At 48.9% G+C, this 15,562-nt stretch overlaps 2 non-coding genes across 2 annotated transcripts; one reads left to right on the top strand and one right to left on the bottom strand.

Annotated features, from left to right (window-relative positions):
- Positions 1–9,736: 9,736 nt before the first annotated feature.
- TRNAT-AGU lies at positions 9,737–9,810 on the bottom strand. The gene has a single exon. It is a non-coding gene; the product is annotated as a tRNA-Thr (tRNA).
- A 5,653-nt stretch (positions 9,811–15,463) lies between these two features.
- TRNAF-GAA lies at positions 15,464–15,536 on the top strand. The gene has a single exon. It is a non-coding gene; the product is annotated as a tRNA-Phe (tRNA).
- The last annotated feature ends 26 nt before the right edge of the window (positions 15,537–15,562 follow it).

The following is a 15,562-nucleotide window of genomic DNA, read 5'->3' on the forward strand; positions in this document are numbered from 1 at the left end:
GAGGACTGGCCCAGCCTGCCCCGTGCCAGCTATCCTGAGGAGGACTGGCCCAGCTTGCCCCGGACCAGCTGCCCGAGGAGGAGCCAAGTCTGCCCCGTGCCAGCTATCCGGGGGAACAGCTGCCGGACCGGCCCCCAAGCCCCGCACCCGAGGAGCCGATGCTGCTGGACTGGCCCGAACCCGGCATCGCCGCCGAGGTAAGCCCCGAGGGGGAACAAGGAAGTAGCCCGGGGGTAGCCGACCCCGGTCAGGCTGCAGAGGCCTGTGAGCCGATGTCAGTGTGTTTCAGTCAGGATACCTCACTGACCGGCAGCGACAGTAATCGCTGCTAGGGCCCCGGGCTGGGACACAGTGGAGTGGGTGGGTCTGCGTCCCCCCCTGCCACCCCCACTCACGGGTGGCAGGCTTCCCCCTCACCCAATGCTCAGGTAGGAACCTGGGCCCCTTACCTGCTTGTTTGCTCAACCCCTGCCCCGAAGGGCTTGAGCTGTGACTGTTTGTGCCCCGCCCTGACCCAGGGCCTGGGCCCCTTACCTGCTTGTTTGCTCAACCCCTGCCCCGAAGGGCTTGAGCTGTGACTGTTTGTGCCCCGCCCTGACACAGGGCCTGGGCCCCTTACCTGCTTGTCTGCTCAGCCCCAGCAGCGAAGGGCCTGAGTTGGGACTGTTTGTGCCCCGCCCTGACCCAGGGCCTCAGCACCTTGACTGCTTGTCTGCTCAGTCCCTGCACCGGAGGGCCTGGGCTCCTTAACTGTTGTTTGCTCAACCCCTGTCCCAAAAGGGCTTGAGCTGTGACTGTTTCTGCCCCACCCTGATCCAGGGCCTGGGCCTGCTTTGACGGTTAGTTAGCGCTCCGCCCCTACCTAAGGGCCTGAGCTCCTGAACTGAGAGCTGCTCAGTCCTTGTGTAAAGGGACCTGAGGTTAAACTGTCTGCAATTTAGTGAGCCGGTGTGGCACCCCTCCATCTCGGAGGGTAGAGCCCCGGCTCAACCCTACTACAGACCCATTCCTACAGACTGAATAGGGAGAGTGTGCAGTACACAAATCATTGAACGATGGCGCCAAATGCGGACGGAAGCACAAGGATTGCTGAGATGCGAAGCAATGCATAACAGGGCATTCATGGAGGTGCTGACCACAGTGGAATGCCACTTTTGGGCTTAGGGAACACCTCCCTCCACCTTCCCACAACTCCCACCTCCCTCCACCTTCCCACAACTGTTAGTGGCAGAAGAGGAAGTGATGCTCAATGGGATAGCTGCCCAGAGTGCACCACTCTGAGTACCACTGTAAGTGCCACAAGTGTGAACATGCTATTGCGCAGGCAGCTGACAGTGTGAACACACAATAGCGGTTTCCCTTCAGCGCTCTGTGAACAGCACTGTAACTCCCAGTGCTATAACTAAGGCTATGTCTACACTGGCAGAGAGACTGACTGCCAGGATCCCAGGACTGATCCCCTCTGGGGAATGAAGCACAATGTCTACAGGCTATGCAGCCTTCACAAGTCTCCCTGTACCTGAAAAGCCTGCTAGCCCAAAGTGCTGGACCATCTATGCCATTACCTGGTTCCTAAACTGCAGCTACAGTTCCTACTCCAGGTGAACCCAAAGACCGAGAGGTGCAGAGACCTAACCCCTTATAATCTTAGAAACATTTTGATCCTTTTTCTATTTTGTGTCCCCTTCTTTTTATGAACTTGGAGATCTCCCGGCCTTTCTATTAGATTGCATGTAACAGTGTGGCTCAGTGGGGGTGAGTGTGTGAACACCTCTGAAATCTACAAAGGGAAGATGCTAGGAAGAATAGTTCCCCAAATCAGAATAGCCTTAAAACTCTGCACTATGAAATGACTGAATGCATGCTGCTCACCTATGGAAGCATTGCAAGGCATTAAGCTGTCAGATATGTATTGTTCAGTGAGAGCTGTTTGAACTTCTTTTACTAATGTCTCTCTAAGGTCTGTATGTGTTTTAGGGCGAGAGGACAGAAGAAGTATTAGCTACACAATAGTGAAATCTAAGGAGAAAACTATAATTGGCTTTGAGGTTGTAGGCTCAATGTAAGCAAAAATTTGGTTTTGGTATTGAAATATTCAGCTGGGTAAATATGGGTTGCATTGCCTGGGTAAAAATCTCTGATTGGGGTTTCGGCATCACTAAATATGCCCCTGCATTCTTGGGTTGCTCTTTTAGGATTTTTAAGGGTTGATTTTCTGTTGTATTAATCTGATGGTTTGACTAAATTGACGACTTGATTCCAATGCAATATCCATGTTAACTCATTGATTTACTGATTTGACCTGAACTTTATCACTGCATTGTTTAACCCTTAGCTGAGTGGTGTTTATAGTCGTTTAGCCCTAGTGATGTGTGCTCTTGGCTTTATTTGTTCATGTTAATAATACATGTAACTGGGATATTGAGTCATTTCTTTTAATAAGCAACAGGGTCTGGAACTTGTATTTGTATATTTCCCTTTAATTCAATCTCCATTTTCTTCATTTCATTACTGTTCTAAGTTAAGGAATCTGCAGCAACAAAAACTGACACAAACCGGTTGCTGCCCCATTCTGTGCCCATGCAGCGGGAGTAGAGAACAAACTCCTCCTGGAGCGGGGATTGTCACACTGGACTGTAAATACAGACACATGTTCCCAAGGTTTGCTGTCTTTCTCAAATCACACTGTGAGGGTGACACCTACAGCTCTGTGTAATCATGCCTGGCAGGAAGGAGACCCCTATGTGCATTGCCTTGGGAGGCAGGGGGATCTGGGGGACTCTGGACACTGGGGGCTATTTACCCAGAGCTCAGGAGCAATCTACTCAGAGGTGATGCAGTAAAAAAGGGCTGGGCACTGCTATCCCCACTTATTTCTCCTTATCCCCTTCCAGTCTCCCCACTTTCCCTTTCTTTCCCCTCCCCCCCCCCCCTGGCAGGGAGACGTGCTCACTTCCCTGTTCCCGGGGCGCTCACTCTCCCATAGCTGGATTGGCCCCTGCGAGTGCTAATAGGAGCGAGATCCTGGGTATGGGTCAGTCCCTGCAGTGGCTCTGGGACACACAGAGGCAGGAGGAGGAGCAGAGATGGGGCTAGTTCCCAGCTCAGAAAGTCCCTGGCCCGGTGAGTGTGGCAGCTGCAGCCTGGGTTGGTCTTGAAGGAGCCAGGAAGGGGCCGGTGCAGTGGGGAGCGGGGGGCTGGTAGGAAGGAAGGCAGGAAAAGAGCCATGGGGCAGATCCCAGAGGCAGGGCTCTATAAGGTACAAGACACTGCTGGTGCTGCTGCCTCCAGTGGGAGCCCGGGCTGAGCTCTGGGCTGCTACTGCGGCCCCAGCAGGCCTGGTCCAGGGACAGACTTTCAGTGAAGCACTTTCTGTGCCCATCCGAGGTGGGGACTTTCTCCAGCTGGACCCAGTCACAGGCTCATGTCCTTTCTTTCCTCTTGGCTTTGCCCCCCCCACCTTCAGAGTCAGGTGAGCATTATTGAGGCCTGGTCTACACTACGATTTTAGGTCGAATTTAGCAGTGTTACCTCGATTTAAGCCTGGACCCATCCACACGATGAAGCCCTTTTTTTTTTTTTTACTTAAATGGCTCTTTAAATCGATGTCTTTACTCCACCACCGATGAGGGGATTACGCTGAAATTGGCCTTGCTGGGTCGAATTTGGGGTAGTGTGGGCGCAATTCAATGGTATTGGCCTCCGGGAGCTATCCCAGAGTGCTCCATTGTGACCACTCTGGACAGTGCTCTCAACTCAGATGCACTGGCCAGGTAGACAGGAAAAAGCCCGCAAACTTTTGAATCACATTTCCTGTTTGGCCAGTGTGGCAAGATGCAGGTAAGTGCAGATCTCATCAGCAGAGGTGACCATGATGGAGTCCCAGGATTGCAAAAGAGCTCCAGCATGGACCGAACAGGAGGTATGGGATCTGTTCACCATATGGGGAGACGAATCCGTGCTAGCTGAACTCCGTTCCAGTAAATGAAATGCCAAAATATTAGAAAAAATCTCAAAGGGCATGAAGGACAGAGGCCATAACAGGGACACACAGCAATGCCGTGTGAAAATTAAGGAGCTAAGGCAAGCCTACCAAAAAACCAGAAAGGGAAAACAGCTGCTCTAGATCAGAGCCCTGAACATGCCGCTTCTATGATGAGCAGCATGCCATGCTAGGGGGTGCAACCACCACTACCCCAACCTTGTGCTTTGACTCCATCAATGGAGAATCACGCAACACGAAAGTGGGTTTTGGGGATGAGGAAGATAGCTCACAGCAAGGAAGTGGAGAAACTGGTTTCCCCAACAGCCAAGATATGTTTCTCACCCTGGACCTGGATCCAGTAACCCCCGAACCCACGCAAGGCGTGCTCCCGGACCCTGAGGGCACACAAGGGACCTCTGGTGAGTGTACCTTTGTAAATATTACACATGGTTTAAAAGCAAGTGTGTTTAATAATTAATTTGCCCTGGCATTCGCAGCCAGTACACCTACTGGAAAAGTCTGTTAACGTGTATGGGGATGGAGCGGAAATCTTCCAGGGACATCTCCATAAAGCTCTCCTTGATGTACTCCCAAAGCCTTTGCAAAAGGTTTCTGGGGAGGGCGGCCTTATTCCATCCGCCATGGTAGGACACTTTACCACGCCAGGCCAGTAGCACGTAGTCTGGAATCATTGCATAACAAAGCATGGCAGCGCATGGTCCCGGTGTTTGCTGGCATTCAAACAACATCCGTTCTTTATCTCACTGTATTATCCTCAGGAGAGTGATATCATTCATTGAAATAGGGTGCTTTTATTAAGGGGACATTCAGAGATGCCCGTTCCTGCTCGGCTGTTTGGCTGTGGCTGAACAGAAATGTTCCCCGCTGTTAGCCATGCGGTGGGGGGAGGGGTGAAGCATGAGTGATCTCTCACACCAAACCAGCAGGTCCTCAATATAAGAGGCAAAATGCGACCTTGTAACGAAAGCACACATGCTATGTAATGTGAACAGCAAGGTTTAACGTGAAAGAGTGTACCCATTGTTCTCTAAAATGTGTCTTTTTAACTACCACCTCTCTCTTCCTCCACCAGCTACAAATGTTTCTCCTTCACAGAGGCTAGCGAAGATTAGAAGGTGAAAAAAACGCACTCGGGATGAAATGTTCTCTGAGCTCCTGCTGTCTTCCCACACTGACAGAGCACAGCAGAATGCGTGGAGGCAGACAATGTCAGAGTGCAGGAAAGCACAATATGAACGTGAGGAGTGGTGGCGGGCTGAAGAGAGTAAGTGGCGGGTTGAAGATGATAGGTAGCATCAGCTTGCTGACAGAAGGCAAGAGTCGATGATCAGGCTGCTGGAAGATCAAACTCATATGCTCCAGTGTATGGTTGAGCTGCAGGAAAGGCAGCAGGAGCACAGACCGCTGCTACAGCTCCTGTGTAACCAACATCCCTCCTCCCCAAGTTCCATTGCCTCCTCACCCAGATGCCCAAGAACGTGTGGGGGGGGGGGCCTTCCAGCCACCCAGCCACTCCACCCCAGAGGATTGCCCAAGAAACAGAAGGCTGGCCTTCAATAAGTTTTAAAGTGCAGTGTGGCCTTGTCCTTCTCTCCTCCCCCACCCCACTTGGTGCTTCCCTCCCAGGCTACCTTGGCAGTTATCCCCCTATTTGTGTGATGAATTAATAAAGAATGCATGAATGTGAAGCAACAATGACTTTATTGCCTTTGCAAGCGGTGACCGAAGGGGGGAGGGGAGGGTGGCTAGCTTACAGGGAAGTAGAGTGAACCAAGGGGGGAGGGGGTTCATCAAGGAGAAACAAACAGAACTTTCACTGTAGCCTGGCCAGTCATGAAACTGGTTTTCAAAACTTCTCTGATGCGCACCGCGCCCTCCTGTACTCTTCTAAACGCCCTGGTGTCTGGCTGTGCGTAATCCACGGCCAGGCGATTTGCCTCAACCTCCCACCCCGCCATAAATGTCTCCCCCTTACTCTCACAGATATTGTGGAGCGCACAGCAAGCAGTAATAACAGTGGGAATATTGGTTTCACTGAGGTCTATCCGAGTCAGTAAACTGTGCCAGCGTGCTTTTAAACGTCCAAATGCACATTCTGCCACCATTCTGCACTTGCTCAGCCTATAGTTGAACAGCTCCTGACTACTGTCCAGGCTGCCTGTGTATGGCTTCATAAGCCATGGCATTAAGGGGTAGGCTGGGTCCCCAAAAATAACTATAGGCATTTCAACATCCCCAACGGTTATTTTCTGGTCTGGGAAGAAAGTCCCTTCCTGCAGCTTTTGAAACAACCAGAGTTCCTGAAGACGCGAGCATCATGTACCTTTCCCGGCCATCCCACATTGATGTTGGTGAAAAGTCCCTTGTGATCCACCAGTGTTTTCAGCAGCATTGAAAAGTACCCCTTGCGGTTTATGTACTCGCTGGCTTGGTGCTCCAGTGCCAAGATAGGGATATGGGTTCCATCTATCGCCCCACCACAGTTAGGGAATCCCATTGCAGCAAAGCCATCCACTATGACCTGCACATTTCCCAGAGTCACTACCCTTGATATCAGCAGCTCTTTGATTGCATTGGCTACTTGGATCACAGCAGCCCCCACAGTAGATTTGCCCACTCTAAATTGATGCCCAACTGACCGGTAGCTGTCTGGCATTGCAAGTTTCCACAGGGCTATCGCCACTTGCTTCTCAACTGTGAGGGCTGCTCTCATCTTGGTATTCTGGTGGTTCAGGGCAGGGAAAAGCAAGTCACAAAGTTCCATGAAAGTGCCCTTATGCATGCGAAAGTTTCACAGCCACCTGGAATTGTCCCAGACCTGCAACACTATGCGGTCCCACCAGTCTGTGCTTGTTTCCCGGACCCAGAATTGGCATTCCACAGCATGAACCTGCCCCATTAACACCATGATGTGCACATTGCTGGGGCCCGTACTTTGTGAGAAGTCTATGTCCATGTCTATGTCCTCATCACTCTCGTCACTGCGCTGCCATCGCCTCCTTGCCTGGTTTTGCCTTGGCAGGTTCTGGTTCTGCATATACTCCAGAATAATGCGTGTGGTGTTTACAGTGCTCATAATTGCCGCGGTGATCTGAGCGGGCTCCATGATCCCAGTGCTATGGCGTCTGCGCTGAAAAATGGCATGAAACAATTGTCTGCTCTGACGGAGGGAGGGGCATCTGACGACATGGCTTACAGGGAATTAAAGTCCACAAAGGGGGTGGCTTCGCATCAAGAAGAAACACAAACAACTGTCACACAGAATGGCCCCCTCAAGGATTGAACTCAAAACCCTGGGTTTAGCAGGCCGTTGATTTCACGGAGGGAGGGAGGAAGCAAATGAATACAAAACAAATCCGGTCTATTTGTTGTTTTGATCCACTCCATCTATCTTTTACATCTTTAGGCTGGCAGCAGACGGTGCAGTTCGACTGCTAGCCATCATCATCTCCTGGGTGCTCGGCAGAAGATGCTGCATTACGACTGCTAGCCATCATCATCTCCTGGCTACTCGCCAGAAGACGGTGCAGTAGGACTGCTAGCCATCGTCATCTCCTGGGGGTCCTCAGCAGAAGATGGGAATGACCTGGCTGAGTCACTCCCATGTCTGCCCAGGCGCCCCTGACTAACCTCACTGAGGTCAGCGAAAAGAGCACTCAGGAATACGACGATGACGGCTACCAGTCATAACACACCGTCTGCTGCCAAAAGGCAATGAGCTGCTGCTGTGTAGCAATGCAGTCCTACGTCTGCCACCACCCAGGAGACTTACGGTTGTGGTCAGCTGTGCAGGCTCCATGGTGTCTGCAGAGGTAAAAAGGCGTGAAACGATTGTCTGCCGTTGCTTTCATGGAGGGGGGGCCTGACGACATGTACCCAGAATCACCCGCAACACTGTTTTTGCCCCATCAGGCATTGGGATCTCAACCCAGAATTCCAATGGGCGGCGGAGACTGCGGGAACTGTGGGATAGCTACCCACAGCTACCCACGGTGCAACACTCCAGAAATCGACGCTAGCCTTGGTACTGTGGACGCAGTCTGCCAACTTAATGCACTTAGAGCATTTTTTGTGGGGACACACACAATCAACTGTATAAAAACAATTTCTGAAAAACCGACTTCAATAAATTCGACCTAATTTTGTAGTGTAGACATACCCTGAGTCTCTCCAAGCAAGGTTGAGCAATTCCCCTCATGTGGCTTCATGCAGATGACTCATTACATTGTAGCTCTTTTGCTGGACAATGGCTGTTGATGGGTTGTTTGACACCCTGTCTGGGCGTTGGTTACTTTAGTTGCTGTTGCCACTGGGGAGCTAATATTTGGCATAGTGACAACCATACTACACAATTCTCATAACTTCATATGCATTAATGGTATACATATATGGATAGAGAAATGACTTTCAGCAGATCATAACCTTTCCCCTGATACCTTACAAGTCATGCTCTATATGTAAGATCAAGATTATATGGGAGTTACAACACGCTCCCCCAAAGGTATAGAATGTCACACTGAGATTCTATTTTCATTTGTTATGTAACCAACTTTGATCTCTGTGTCTAACACTTATAATCACTTAAAATCTATCTTTCTGTAGTTAATAAACTTATTTTAATGTTTTACACTTATTTGTGAAATTGTCCAAAGTGATTGGGAAAGCTGCTCAGATTAAAAAGGCTGGTGCATGTTCACTTTTTTTTTAATTAATTAATGAGCTTGCACTTTTCAAGCGGTTTTGAGCAGTGTAAGATGGTACATTTCTGAGGTACAAGGCTGAGGGCTGGGGAGATATGCTGGTGGCTCTCTATGTATAATTGAGGAGTGGCTTATAGAGCATTCATGCAACTTAGTTGGGTGCATTGCTGCATGTTGTTGGCTGAGTGATCACAGCACTAGGAGGGGTTTTGCTGCTTGTCACTAGTGCAGCATTGTAAGACACAGCCCATGTTGGAGAGATAAGAGGACAGAACAGTCCCACAGTTTGGGATTGTACTCCACGGATCCCACCACACAGAGACCCTCCTGTGACCAGCCGTGGTAATACTGTACTCTGCCTAGTAGCTTCAACAGCTACAGATGCTAGATGAGTTACAGCCACCTTGACCTTGTTTCCATGTTTATCCAATGCCTCCTTTCAACACTTGTCAGCAAAAAGACCCGTTTCTTTTGCAAGCATTTGTATGGCTATCCAGAGTCGGGCTTCTCTGTTAACAAAAAAGCTTGACCAAAAGGTGACAAGAGGAGGCACGTTCAGCAAGGCAGCACTGGATGCTGGATCCTGAATCTGCTCTTTATCCAGCAGGTCTCTTGGCAAGCTCTGCCATGGTGCCACTCTCTGGGACTTCTCCCGTAACTGCTCCATTTTTCATCAACAATAATAACATGAAAGGTGAAAGGACAGTAATTCTCCATTTCCTGCAAACCCTGCAGAGAACCCCCTAGAAGGGTGTCTGTGCATAGATATCACCAGCAAATCGCATGGGTGCACAACACAGTCTCTCCTGTCACAGCAAATTGCAGCCGGAGCAACCTCCTTGCCAATGCCAATGCCAATGCCAATAGCCTTTTCATCAACTCCAGACTGAGGATTTGATTCTCTCCAACACTCCTCTGGAAAGAAGCCTTTTCCTTCACAAGCATTTACTTGAATTGCCAAGGGAGGTCTCTTCTGTTTCCTAGGAAGACACAGGAAAATGTGAGTAGAGGAGACAAAAGCCATACAACAAGGCACCACTGGGAGTTGAACCCATGATCTCTTGTTTACTAGACAGGTGCTTTAGCCAGCTAAGCCATAGTGCCTGCCTCAATGGCTGCTTTGCACCTGTTCCACTTGGTGGTCCAAGACAACACCTTCAAATTCCAAAGTACAGATGTTCCACATTTCCTTCAAGGCTTGCAGACTTTTTGATGTCTGGCTCTCTGTGCAGAGAAAGCCACAGCTGAGTTGACAGAGGGCTTCTAACATGCGCTTCTCCCACAAGCTGCTGTGATCATATACTGATTAGCACTCTGTGTTTCAGTGACAGCAACTTCAGCTCAACTCTGAGTCATGGTAACCTTTCCATCAGCTCCAGACTTACCATTTAACACTTTCCAAGACTTAGCTGCAAGGAAGGCTCTCTCTCTCTTGAACAAGCACTTGCAAGGATTGTGCAGTGAGGTCTTTTCTTTTCATGAGAAGAGATACAAAAAAAAGGAGCCTGACAGACAAGCTAGGTTCAGCAAGGAAGAACTGGCCGGTCAAGCCAGGATCTCCTGGTTAGTAGGAAGGCTCTTCAGCCAGCACTTCCCAAAGATTACTATCTAGAGGCCACTTCCCACAGAGACTGATTATGTTTACGGACCCATCCTGAAATTAGAGCAGGATAATTTAAAGATTTATCTCATAGTAAAGTAACACAATTCAAACATGTCATCACAGAGGAGAGCACTCCTTCATTTCATATTTATTGCTACTGATCTCACTGACAAACTTCCTTTTCTCGGTGCTGCTCCCAGCACTTTAGGGAGTTTTTCCTCTTCTCCCTTCCAGCTGTGGTTATGGGACTGCAGCAGCTCCCCAGATGGCCAGCTTTGCTCTTTCACTTCTCTGGATGAAGCTGGGTTTGCCACCAGTTTAGTTCATATCTGAGATCTCAAGTACCAGCAGTTAGTTACCAAGGCTAAATTCCCATTGCCATCACTGCAAGGTTATCCTGGGCTGTCAGGGCTGCAGGATTTGGCCCATAGTCAGTCAAGGTGCTATAGCTGCTGCTCTCTTACATGGTGAGTCCTGCAGCCTATTACCAAATTGCTCTGCCATAGTCTGCAGGGCGGCCTGATTTGCTGAGAATCTGGCAGAAGAGAGACCTGGGAGTATTGAAGGAAACAACTGGCAGGAGCAGGAAAGGTTGGGTTTGTTTTTAAACATCTCTCCCTGCTCAAGCCTTTAATCATTCCTGTGGCTCTTCTCTGAACCCTCTGCAATTTATCAGGGAAAACAACCAACCAATGAACCAAACAAACAAATAAACCACACCAGACTGTTCTGACTGATGTAACAATCTATTGCCTTCCAAGGCTGAATATAAATCAGATCATTCCATTCACCCAAGAGTTCAACTTTAATGGCTTTTTGTTTTCCAGTTCCAATCAAATCCTGTGCAACAGCATTATTGTTAACTCATCAGTTGGGCTATGTCTACACTAGAAAATTCAAAGCGCTGCCGTGGCAGTGCTCCTGCAGCAGCACTCTGAAGTGGGAGTGTGGTCACATGCGAGCGCAGATATAGAGCTGTCCCAGCACTCCTGGTAATCCACCTCCACAAGGTGAATAGCTCTGAGCTCTGTGAGCGCGGCTCCCAGTGCTTGGATCCTGGCCTCGCTAGTGTTTTAAAATGCTCAAAGTTGCTGCACTCAGGGGTGTGATTTTTCCAAAGAGGATGGATCTAGACTGTTTTCAGTGGTAGCAGATGACAGAACAAGGAGTAATGGTCTCAAGTTGCAGTGGGAGGGGGGGTTAGGTTGGATAACAGGAAAAACGTTTTCACTAGGAGGGTGGTGAAGCACTGGAAGGGGTTACCTAGGGAGGTGGTAGAATCTCCTTACTTAGAGGTTTTTAAGGTCAGGCTTGACAGAGCCCTGGCTGGGATGATTGAGTTGGGGATTGGTCCTGCTTTGAGCAGGGGGTTGGACTAGATGACCTTCTGAGGTCCCTTCCAACCCTGACATTCTATGAAGTTAGACCGCTATAAAATGTATATAAAATGTAGACAAGCTCTGGTCACTTAACATTCACACATTCAAAAAGTTGGCAGGTCTAAGTCTTTCCTCCCACACCAACATGAAAAAAAATCAGTGACAGAAAATGCCTTGAAGCACCTTTGCTGCCTTGCACAACAGACTGGGGAAATACATGATGGAAAGTGCTTTCCTCTCTCCTCCTGACACTGAGTAACATTTCTGTCTGTCCTTGAGATCCTGTCACAGGAACAAGGCTTGAGGATGCAAATGACATGTTAAGGCTTCATTGGTTTATACATTCCTTTACTCCTTCATTAGTGATAAGGGTGCATTAGCTAGAAATAATCCAGCTCTGACTTTCACACAGTAGGTTATTTGCAGGCTCGCAATAAAAAAAAAATCTTTCTTTCTAACCTGAGCAAGTTGAATCTGGGTTCATTGCAAGATGAAAAATAGAGAGCCCAAGGATGACTTTCTTTCATCAAATATTTTTAGAGTATATCTCATTAACTGGGTGGGTCTCCTGCTAGGAAGTGTCTGTCCAGTGACAGAACCGAGCAAGGGGGGAGGATCCCAGTGGTCGGGCTCCAGCCTGAGCAAGCCCCTGGATCCCGAGCCCGGCAAGCCCGAGTCAGCTGGCCTGGAACAATTGTGCATTTTTAATTGTACTGTAGACATACACTTGGTGTCAAAATCACAGCTTTCTCCTCAGGAAATCAAGCCCTAGTCCCCCACGTGACAGGTCGGGATAGTCACCGCCATACTCATGAGGTCATAACTGATAACTGCCCCTGCACAGGGACCTAGGGGAATGACTTGGGCAGCTCTTTGGCCAGCTGTGGCTGTCAGGAGATCCAGCGAGGCAGGAGTTGCTCTGGGTTCTATGCAGGGGGAGATTAACTGGGAGAAGTGGGGAGTTTGTCTCTGATTTACAGGGAGCTTTGCCAGAGTGGAGCCTGTAGGTCACATGCTGGGGAACTGTCACGGGCACACAGGCTGTGCTCTGGAACAGCTCTGAATCAAACCCAGGCAGGACCCTCGTCAGTGTGACACCCCTAAGGGTACGCTCTCATTGGGGGAAGCCTCCTTGGCTTCAGCACCTCCTGGGACTGACCTTGGACCTTTCAGCACCCCTGTTCCACACCAAGAGCTTCCCACAGTGAGTCCATCTGAATAGGACACCTGGGAAAGCCTTATACCCCCCCAAAGGGGAGTCATCCACCCCCAACTTCCACAATCACCAGTGACTGTCAGCCAGCGTTGTAAAACAGAAGGTTTATTAGTGGTCTGAAATACAGCGTGGGAAAGTTCTTTGTTAGCAGAGGAAACAGGAAGATTCAGCAAAGTTCATCTTGGTGATACCCAGAACTCACAGCCTGGGCTCTCCCCCGTGAGTCCCAAAGACTCCTTGCTTCCAACAGCCCAACCTCAGCCATGCCTTTTTGCCCCTCTTCAGTCCTTCATTCTCTTTCCCAGGCAAACTGGTGACCTGGCCCCCACCTCTTTCTTTGTTCTCCAACTCATCCCAGCCAGCTGGCTTCTTCCAGCAGGTACGCCCTGGCCACCAGTTGCTAGGATACAGAATTTCTGGCCATTGTCTGGGCCCAGGCAGCTAGACAGCAGTCACACCTGTCCTTTAGGGGTCTCTGCAAAGATTAAATACCCTTGTCCCACCACCTAGATCAGTGATCCCAAAACTTCTGAGGGTCATGCCCCCACCTTACCCTTGTCCATGCCCCCCATGAGCCATAGCTGGAAATGGGGCCACAGCTATGGGTGAAGGTGTCACCAAAATGTTGGGTCCATCTAGCTGAGAGCCAATAACAACCAGACAGGGATAAGGAAGAGTTGCTTTATTCTGCAGAAGAAAGGAGAGCTTTGCACCTTAGTACAAAAACTCTGTCTTACACACATTTTACAGATCCTTTATACACATTCAGACAAAGGCCCTTGCCGTGTTAACACTTGATTGGTGGTTGTCAGACCTGTGCTTTTGCTATCTGGTCAGTGAAAACCGGCTTGGAGCTAGTTCCCTCTGCCTCAAGGCAGAGGAGAGAAGACAGTTCAAAAGTTCAGGCTACTGTGTAGTGAGGTATCTGCTTCCCCCTAATGGCCACTGGTTGACATAAAGGCTGCTAGCTGTTAAGGGAGGTCACTAGTAACTTTCACAAAGGGATGCAGACAGGGGTAAGAGAGTAAGAATTTTTCTACTGAAATTTTGAAGCAATAAAACTCACACTGCTATTGTCCAGGAAACAAACCTAAACCTCCCATGCAGTACCTAGGATGTCTATTACTGAACCACCAAGGTTTCAGCTCCTTTTGTGAGATTTCCAGCTACCCAATACTGCTGCTATTCCAGGGGAGCAATTCTTGACTCCAGTAAGCATTTATCTCAGCCCTGTTCTGTGTATCACAGGTTTCTCTAGGAAAGGGCAGTGAATGGTTATAGGGTCCAGTGATCCTCATTCAAATCAAGCTAGAACCTGAGAATTCTTTCCCAGGTTGTGGGAAGGGAGACATTTCAAAGAGCTCTCTGAGCTATAGCACATGGCTAAGTAAAGAGAAAAAGCCTTCTATTCCCCCTCTGCTTTGAGTGCTGGGTTTAGTCCTGAAGCCTCTGTCACCCACCTAGTGCCCTATGGCTCACCCCTAACCCTTGATGCTGCTTTTTCTATAGAATGTGAATGGAGAGGAGGCAGTGCAGGAGCCTTCTGGGGATGCAGATCTGAGGCTTTGGGAGAGACAGATTGTCTGAGACATCAGAGCACTGTAAACCATGCAGCCACCCCCTAAATCAGATTACAGCCTGAAAATAGGCATGTGAAACTAACTCCTGCATTCCCTAGATCAAATGGCACCCCAGGCAAGAAGCATCTTAGGTGCCTGCCCCCATATGTTAAACTTTTGAATATCTTATTTTTTACTGCATTTTAACTCATTTCATGATTTTGATGCACAATTTGGATGCATGATTTTCTCTGTCATATAAGATGATATATTTGCATGCTAGAATCTGTACATCATTATTTATTCATGCCATATATAAGTAAATAAAACAAATTCATTTCCTCTAGGCATATAGAAACTTTAATTTTAACAGTAACTGAAATGTACTAATATCTAGAAATCGAACTGCCACCAACACAGGGTGAACCAGTATTAAATAGTGTTACAGTAAGAGACAGTGTTAGAATGTTAACCATAGTCCTTTAGTTCAAAGGTCACTTTTCTCGCCTTTGCTCTCATGAACTGAAGCGCAGCATTAGAGGGATCCAAAGATTGGCCAATGGCATTTTCAAGTGCTAAAATAGCAAGTTATGTCGATCTCTCATTGGCCATCATCGATTGAAGATATGGTTTAATGAGATGGAGCTTCAAGGTGAGGGTGGCTCTGTCCACCGCCTTCCGTTGCACTGCTGGGCACCAAGTCCCTGGTGGCCATTATGTGAAGCTGGGAGAAGAGAGTGGGGTGGCAAGTGGCAGAAGGCCTCTTGCCATCAGGGTCTAGATGCCCAATTTCCTCCTCATATCACTGGGCCCCCGTCGCCTTCAGGTAACCCAGGAACTAAGGCAGGAATAGGGCAGGGAAGCAATTAAACCTGAGCAAGAAAGGTAAAAGTTAATCTTGCCTTCATGGGCTGCTCACAATGGCATCCTTTTTCTGTGCCACAACTAACAAGAACATCCCAGACAGAAAAGCAGTAGGCCAAAAAGAAACCTGATAGCTGCTGAAGTAGCTCAGTTGGGTGAGTACTAGACTGAAAATGTAAAGGTCCCTGGTTCAATCCCAGGCTTTGGCATGCTCTTCTATCCCTCTTTCTCCAGG

The sequence above is a fragment of the Terrapene carolina genome, unplaced genomic scaffold (assembly GCF_002925995.2).
Source record: "Terrapene carolina triunguis isolate 2854851 unplaced genomic scaffold, T_m_triunguis-2.0 Scaffold51176, whole genome shotgun sequence".
In the NCBI taxonomy this organism is placed as follows: Eukaryota; Metazoa; Chordata; order Testudines; family Emydidae; genus Terrapene; species Terrapene triunguis.